Source organism: Procambarus clarkii, chromosome 58 (genome assembly GCF_040958095.1).
Source record: "Procambarus clarkii isolate CNS0578487 chromosome 58, FALCON_Pclarkii_2.0, whole genome shotgun sequence".
NCBI classification, from domain to species: Eukaryota; Metazoa; Arthropoda; class Malacostraca; order Decapoda; family Cambaridae; genus Procambarus; species Procambarus clarkii.
The window spans coordinates 30,917,959-30,926,572 of record NC_091207.1 but is presented as its reverse complement, the minus strand read 5'-3'; the positions used below and the strand labels follow the sequence as shown (position 1 = coordinate 30,926,572).

The window sequence follows — 8,614 nt, the reverse complement described above, 5'->3', positions numbered from 1 at the left end:
GTTTAGATTTAGGAAAGACTTGGGTAAATACAGGGTCAGTAACAGGGTTGTTGATTTGTGGAATTTTTCTTAACTTATAAATTTATCTTTATTTATCTTAAACTGGTTGGGAGAGGTACAGTTTTTAACATAATTGGGAAGGTCATTCCACATTCGAGGTCTCTTGATTTGTAAAGCATTTCTAGTTTGACTAAGTCGTACTCTTGGAATATCAAATAGGTATTTGTTTCTGGTGTGGTGCTCATGGGATCTGTTACAACCTTCTAGGAAGCTTTTAAGGTCAGGATTGACATTACAGTGCAGCGTTTTATATATATAAAATACACATGAGAGTATGTGCAGGGACTTAATATCTAACATATTCAGAGATTTGAGTAAGGGGTCCATATATACTGCCCGGTTGCCTGAAATGCTATATAGGCCTACTATAGTGGCTTTAGGTATTGTATGCACTAGCTCTATCTATAAATCCAACATTATGTTTGTAAATCAACTATGTATGTATGAAAAAAAATGACTAATACGTTCGGCGAATGACTTTGACTTCAACTTCACTTTGACTTCGTTCATGTCATCGTATTTTCCGTAATATATAAAGGTTATGACAATGCAATTATATTATTGTGTGCAAATAAGTTTGAAATTTCATGTACCCTAAAAATATTAAAATAAAGAATAAGAATAATTAAATAATTGTTGTAGTAAATTGTCACACGTTCATCATACGCAAACGAACACACAGTTTGGAGCGTCAGTACAAGACCGCCGCCATTTTAAAACACGGCTTCGAATGTAAGTAATGTTTTTCTCGTACTAACACTGTGTTATACAATAGATTTGGTCTTGAATTCACAAATTTAGTTGTTACATCTGACAGAGTATGTTAGACGGTGTAATGCTGGTCCATGTTAACGTATTTGTGGGCTTGGTTGGTTTAAATGTGGAGGCGAGGCCTGGCAGTGCTGGTGTATGTGGAGGCGAGGCGAGGCCTGGCAGTGCTGGTGTATGTGGAGGCGAGGCGAGGCCTGGCAGTGCTGGTGTATGTGGAGGCGAGGCCTGGCTGTGCTGGTGAGTATGTGGAGGCGAGGCCTGGCTGTGCTAGTGTGTATGTGGAGGCGAGGCATGTACAACACTCCCCAATAGGAAGAAAACCCACTGGGTTCTAGGCTAGGTTAGGCTTATCTGTAATAATTGAATTAAGCCTAGCAAAGCCTAGAACCTAGTTCAGTAATTTAAAAAATGTTGTAACTTGAAAAATGCCATTCAATACATTACACAATTTAAATATTTTCAGGCAATCAACACAACCCTCATGTTGGCTAACCCTCTCTCATGTTGGTCAATAATTTAATTATTTTTTTATGGAGTAATCTTTGCTGTTGAAATGTAGTCTTTTTGAGACTACATTTCAAATGTAGTGTGTGTGGAGGCGTGTATGTTAGGTATTACCTAATATACACGGTGTAATATATCTATCTGTGTGAAATAGATTAAATCCATTTATTTGATATTCAGCTAATAGTTCTGTATTTTCTACATTCATCCATGTTTTGGTAAGTGCAATAATATGTATTGTTTCATTGCAGATTAGAGATTCAAGATAGTTCTAGATTTCCGAAGTACTGAAACGCGCGCCATACAGGCTTGGTGGATCTAGGTGCAAGGTAAAATTATTTACATTTACTTTTGTATTTATGTTTTGTATTTATATGCATATATGCATTTATATGCATTATTCTATAGAATAATAGATCTCGTAATAATTTTGCAAAAATAGTGGCATTTACTATTTTTAAAAGATTTGTAACGGTTCTATTGTTACGTAAAGTATGGTGACAAATAAACACAGACACTAAGATACTATATATATATTTGGTCGAATATACAGAAGTACACAGGTGATACTTTGGTGTGAGTTGAGTGCACTGAGCGTCGGTACAGTATCTCGCAAGTGTCTGCTCTAGACCACACTTGAAAGTAGACTAGCCAATGTTCGCTACACCGCTGCTTATATTGCTTGGGCAACACCTCACCGTGTTGCCCGGGCAACGCCTCACCTCATTCATCTCCAAAGGTTGACAGGAACATTAACACTATATTTGGAGCGAGTATATTATTGGGATAATCTACTCGCTACAGAACTCCCCCTCCCAGGGGATGAAAGGAAAAATACTTGATCAAGGAACTTAGCTGGTCGGCGAATTGTACGCCCTGCTCGCGTTACATAACCATCAAAGTTAACTTCCTCCTCTTCGCTGATGTCATCTAACTGGGGTCGTAGGGTGGGAGGTCGCACAGGATCGTCCGTCGTCGCAGGATCAGGTTGTGGTGCGGCTGGTAACTGGGGTTGTAGGGTGAGAGGTCGTACAGGATCGTCCGTTGTCGTAGGTGGCGGTGCTGCTGGTAACTGTGGTCGAAAAGTGAACTGCGTAGTCGGCGGATGTGTCTCTGGAGGGATGTCTGGGGCAGCGTCACAGTGTGCTGGTTTAAGGCGATCGATGGAGATGTTTACCCGCTGTCCTCGGCGTTCAATGGTGAAGAACTTCGGTGTTCGAGAAACCACTTTAAATGGTCCTTCGTAAGGTGACTGTAGAGGGCGTCGAACAGCGTCGACTCTTACAAACACGTGTTCAGTTGTGTGGAGCTCATGAGGCACATATGTAGCACGAGTTGTCGGTTGGCGTGGTGGTGTAGGCCGAATGTTTGTCATGGCCGCCCGTAATTTCTGGACAAAAGTGGGATCTGGGGGTGTGATAAGTGGCGTTGGGGTTAAGAATTCGCCCGGAAGCCGCAGGCTAGATCCGTATACTAAGTCTGCTGCCGAGAATCCACTGCCCTCCTTCGTGGCCGAACGGATGCCAAGCAAGACTAATGGAAGGTTGTCGATCCAATCATCAGGGCGTGCTTGAGCTCTTAGGGCAGCTTTTAGTTGTCTATGAAAGCGTTCTACCATTCCGTTCGACTCAGGGTGGTATGCTGTGGTTCGGTTATGTGTGGTGCCGAGGAATTCCATAAGTTCCTTCCATAGATATGATTCGAACTGTCGTCCTTGGTCGGTGATGATGACAGAGGGGCTGCCAAAACGGGCGACCCATCCAGAGAGGAAAGCCTGGACCACTGACTCAGCTGAGATGTTGATTAATGGGATTGCTTCCGGCCATCTGGAGAATCGATCGATGCAGGTGAGTAGATAAGAATATCCTCTTGCTGACGGTAATGGTCCAACGATGTCTACATGCACCACCTCGAAACGGTCAGAAGGTAACGGAAACTGTTGAAGAGGGCTCTTTGTGTGACGATGTTAACTTGTGGTGAGGTACTAGGAGAGGCTCGAAGTACTGCACCTGCGGGATCCACCATAAGTCGATGGTGTTGCAGGAAATCCCATCCAAGAATGGGTTGTTCCACATCCGCTATGAGGAAAGTCCACGTAAAGCGACCCAGAGAGGCGAACTCGAGAACCAGGGCGCGGGTCCCATATGTACGGACGGACGTACCATTGGCGGCTCGTAAGTCCAAACCAGGAGTACGGGTTGGTTTGACCAGTGGGGGAGGCAACACACTAGCTGCTGCACCTGTGTCAACGAGGAAACGGCGTTTGGTTATGACGTCAGATATGTAGAGCAGTGTAGTGTTTGAAATGGCGGGGTCACTGGCCGTTAACAGTCCCCGCCGAAGTAGTTTCCCGACCAGGAACAAGGAGCCCTACAGTTGCGGGCTTGGTGTCCGAACTTCTGGTGGTAAGAACAAAGTTCTCCACGACGTTCTCGCTGTCGCTTAGAGACTGATACTGGATTCGCATGGTACGTCTTCCCTGGGTGGAAAAAACGCCGGTTCTGGAGGACGTCGAGTTGTTGGGTGTCTGTAGTCTGCTGTGTATCACTGAGGTGGGACAGCGTAGCGTTATCAGACGTCGTATGAAGCCGGTCTGCCAGTGTAGCCAGTTGGGCTAATGGGGTGTCGTCAGCCATACTGAATAGGGCCGATTGAATGTGTTTTGGACAGAGTTGTATCCACAGTGATCTCACAATCTCGCTGGGGGCTGGACCAGTTGCAGTATGCATCACATACTGAATATGCCGCAGAAGCTGGGCTGGTGTTTTGTCTACTAACCTTTTGTCAGTGAGGAGTTGGTCCCTTTGTTGAATGCGGCGTTTCATTGCTGCCTGTAGAAGAGCGGCTTTCAATGCAGTGTACGTCCTGGTGTCCGGTGATGGCGCGGTGATGACAGCGGAGGCAGTGTGCATAGCCTCCGAGGTAAGTGTTGGCAGGGTACAGGCATATCGGGCTTTCTCAGTCGAAATTTCGTGAAGGTCGAAAATAGCCTCCATCTGCATGAACCAAAATTCTGGCTCATCTGCGTTGTATGCTGGAAACCTGGTAGATAAATCCATGGCGAAGATCTAGTTTGTGACTAGGTGTTCTTTGTCACTCACTGGGTCACCAATGTAACGGTTCTATTGTTACGTAAAGTATGGTGACAAATAAACACAGACACTAAGATACTATATATATATTTGGTCGAATATACAGAAGTACACAGGTGATACTTTGGTGTGAGTTGAGTGCACTGAGCGTCGGTACAGTATCTCGCAAGTGTCTGCTCTAGACCACACTTGAAAGTAGACTAGCCAATGTTCGCTACACCGCTGCTTATATTGCTTGGGCAACACCTCACCGTGTTGCCCGGGCAACGCCTCACCTCATTCATCTCCAAAGGTTGACAGGAACATTAACACTATATTTGGAGCGAGTATATTATTGGGATAATCTACTCGCTACAGATTATTAAAAAATTTACTGATATGGTGCATTCGGAAGGGCGAAGAGGGAGAACGGCCTGTTGACATAGCTCGGGTGCAGGGGGGGGGGGGGTTGTGTAAAAGCCTGGTTTGTGCCTCGGAGAGGCTATGGGATCCAGTAAGTTCAGTAGAACTTCGGTTTCAACCCTTTTACCCTGTTGTAGCTCAGTCGATTAAGGCAGTGTCTGGGATGCTCCCGGACGCAGGTTCGAATCCTCGTCACGGCCCTTGTGGATTTGTTCATTTGATGCATCACGTTATTGTGATCTGTGTGTGTAATTCTTCACTTGCTACAGCAACAGGAATGTGTGTGTATGTATTTGTGTTGTTGAATATGACCGAAAGTGTAAGATTAATGATTCTAACACAAATCGTCTGAATATTTGTTTTTCTTCACTGTCGAGAGTAGTTAAAAAAATTTACTCGAGTTTATTTTCACACTTTATTTATGGTCCTTAAGTCCCTCTCCTTAATGCTGCTGCTGTTTCTCGCATCTTTGCATCGCTTGTATGTTTGGGGGTTTGGCCTCTTGCTATATATTGATTCCATTTGTGTGTGTTTGGGTCTCAGGCCCTCTCGCAATTTCTGTTGAACAAACCCCTTTTCCTAGTTCTGCATCTCTCCTTTGGTACAAATTTTGTTGTGCTTTTATCATATATTTCACAAAACTTGACATACATTTCATTTACTTCATGTCCTATCAGCAAGTGTTTGTCAAATTCTTTAAGGAAAGTTTATCATCCTGATTGCAGATCTCTAGCGATATTATGTCAACTTCTTGTGGATTCGCAATCATTATTTAATTTACCTTTAGGTGTTCTTTCACCAGCACAGCAACACTGTACCTCTCCCAACCAGTTTAAGATAAAAACTAAGTACTAACTAATTAACTCAATGTAACCTACCTTACCCCCAAAATGACAACCCATGTCTTCTATTTTAAACAATGCTGTTTTGTTGACCAAATTGTATTTTTGTTTTTTTCTGCAATGTTTCCCCCCCCCCCACCACTCTACCACCACATTGAGTTTAGTAGCTCTGTGCACGTCAGGTGCTGTTTAATATACAGACCTACTCCTCCATTTGACCTAGTTTCTCTATCACATCTATATCACTTTGTGCTTTAGCCCTGGTGGAGCTTGGTCCACCAGGCTGTTGTTTGGAGTGGCCCGCAGATCCACATACAGTCTGCATATGATATACAGTCTGTTGATCAATTAAACTACAGTAGTTAGTTTTTATCATCCGAATGCACCAATATGTGTTCATTCTTCCCAGATGAAGGAACTAGGTAATATTCATCATCTGAATGCACCATCTGATACTTTAACACACTCATGATACACGAGAGGTTTAAAAAACTTTTAAAACTTTTAAAACTTTTTGACCTATGTATTTAAAAGCAATTCTAAAGTTAAAAAGTGTAGCATAGGCCCCTCGCAGAATGTTCTTAATATGATCCTCAGGTTATAGTTTTCTATCTAAAACCACCCCTAGATCTCTTTCTTGATCAGAATTCTTTATAGATCTCAGTGGCTCGATCATAGAAACTGCTCTAAATCCTTGTTGGCCTGGATTGTGGAGGTCATTGGTCTCTATAAAACTAGTAATCTGACTCCTGATCACTCTCAAATAATTTTATTATGTGGGATGTTAGTGCAACTGGTCTATAATTCTTTGCCAATGCTTGTGTTGTGTTGTGTTGTTTTGGTAGTGATGTGCAATGTATTGTTTTGGTAGTGATTCGTCCAGTTCTGGTAGTAGTGCGGTTGTTGTGTAGTGTAGTACTTGTGTGCTTGTTAATGACTTGTATTCCAGTCTTGTGGGTATCTCCTTTCCCCTACGGGCCAACTGCTTTGTTCTTACCTAGCATTTTGCTTTGTTTGGGTATGAATGTTTGTGTGCCGTATATTTTGCAAAATTTGCCATATATCTCATTATTTACTCCTCTGCCTAGCAACAAGTCTGTCTAATTATACTCATTAACTGTTTTTCAAAGTTCCCCATAGTGTCCTTTATTGAAATCGAGTTCATGAACCGTTTCAATGTTCTTATTTTCTTCTAGATTATATCTTAAAGTCTATTTAAATGTTATTGTTATTATTGTTATTAAATGTTATTGTGACATTGCATTGCAATTGAGCTATGTTGTTTACCATACCGTTCATTTCGTGAGTATAAGTATAGATGCCACACTTGTGACAGGTAAAACCATGCCTTTTTTGAAAAACAGCACCGTCTGTTGCACGTAAGAGCAACCCACACTATATTATGTTGCGATATTATTTCAATATTTCCGATTGTATTGATAATTTGAATTTTCATAGATTTCAATTTATTTTCATTTCGATTTAATAATTTTGTGTGACATTGCATTGAAATTGAGCTGTGTTGTTTACCATACTGTTCATTTCATGAGTATAGTTTATTTTTTTATTTTTTTCATTTCATTTTTTTAGCTGTTCTTATTTTCAGTGATGGGAATATCAGATCATTTGATGTTCCCAATTTTCTGATGGAAGCATCAGACCATTATAGAATGCATCGGATGAGGTAGTTTGGAATGGTGGGGAGGACGAGAGGGGGGTATGGTGGGGAAGACGAGGGGACAGAGGAGAGGGTAATGGTGGGGAGGACGAGGGGACTGGGGAGTTGGGGATGGTGGGGACAGGGGAATGCTGGGGAGGACAAAGGGACAGGTGAATGGGAGATGGTGGGGGAGGAAGAAGGACAGGGGAGGGGAAAATGGTAAGGAGGACGATGGGACAGGGAAGTGGGAATAGTGGGGATGATGTGGGGACAGGGAAGTGGGAAGGACGAGAGGACTGTGGAATGGGGAATAGCAAAGTGAATTATAATTATATATATTAATTAATTCTTATAAATTTCCAGAAGCCTGTATCAACACCCACACTAATGCAACTGAAAGAGATGTTGAGACAAGTATTGCTGATATGTTGAAGAACGCCCCAAACAAACTCGGTGGAAACAGATACAAGGTAAAGTTTGCCAATTTGCTGTAGTCTAATTCAATTTCTTTTTAGTAATCTTCGAGAACATTTATGCTATGAATAAGATAAAATAATGTAACTGATTTTGATTTATTTACTATTTATTATATATTTACCGTTATTAGTATAATAGATCTCGTAATAATTTTGCAAAAATAATGGCATTTACTATTTTAAAAAGCTCGGGTGCAGGGGGGGGGGGTTATGTAAAAGCCTGGTTTGTGCCTCGGAGAGGCTATGGGATCCAGTAAGATCGTCCTTCCTTTCCTCCCTAGAATCTGGATGTAGCAGGTGCTCAATTGTCAAAAGTGAAAAATTGGTTTTGTCTTCCGAATGCACCATTTCTGTAAATTTGCTAATAATCTTTTAAAAATAGTAAATGCCATTATTTTTGCAAAATTATTACGAGATTTATTATACTAATAACGGTTTGATAAAATACAGTAGACTGCCTACTGGTTTTACCTGTAATAAGGTTTGATACAGATGATTATGATTATGGTTTTGGCCTCCACCACCCTCTCACCTAACTTGTTCCAACCATGTCTACCACGGTTTTGTCTTCCGAATGCACCATTTCTGTAAATTTGCTAATAATCTTTTAAAAATAGTAAATGCCATTATTTTTGCAAAATTATTACGAGATCTATTATACTAATAACGGTTTGATAAAATACAGTAGACTGCCTACTGGTTTTACCTGTAATAAGGTTTGATACAGATGATTATGATTATGGTTTTGGCCTCCACCACCCTCTCACCTAACTTGTTCCAACCATGTCTACCACGGTTTTGTCTTCC

General features: G+C 41.7%; 1 long non-coding RNA gene across 1 annotated transcript; it reads left to right on the top strand.

The window, feature by feature from the left end:
* Positions 1-947: 947 nt before the first annotated feature.
* Positions 948-7,803, top strand: LOC138353490 (uncharacterized). Its single transcript, XR_011223175.1, has 3 exons — positions 948-1,068; positions 1,587-1,664; positions 7,695-7,803. It is a non-coding gene; the product is annotated as an uncharacterized lncRNA (long non-coding RNA).
* The last annotated feature ends 811 nt before the right edge of the window (positions 7,804-8,614 follow it).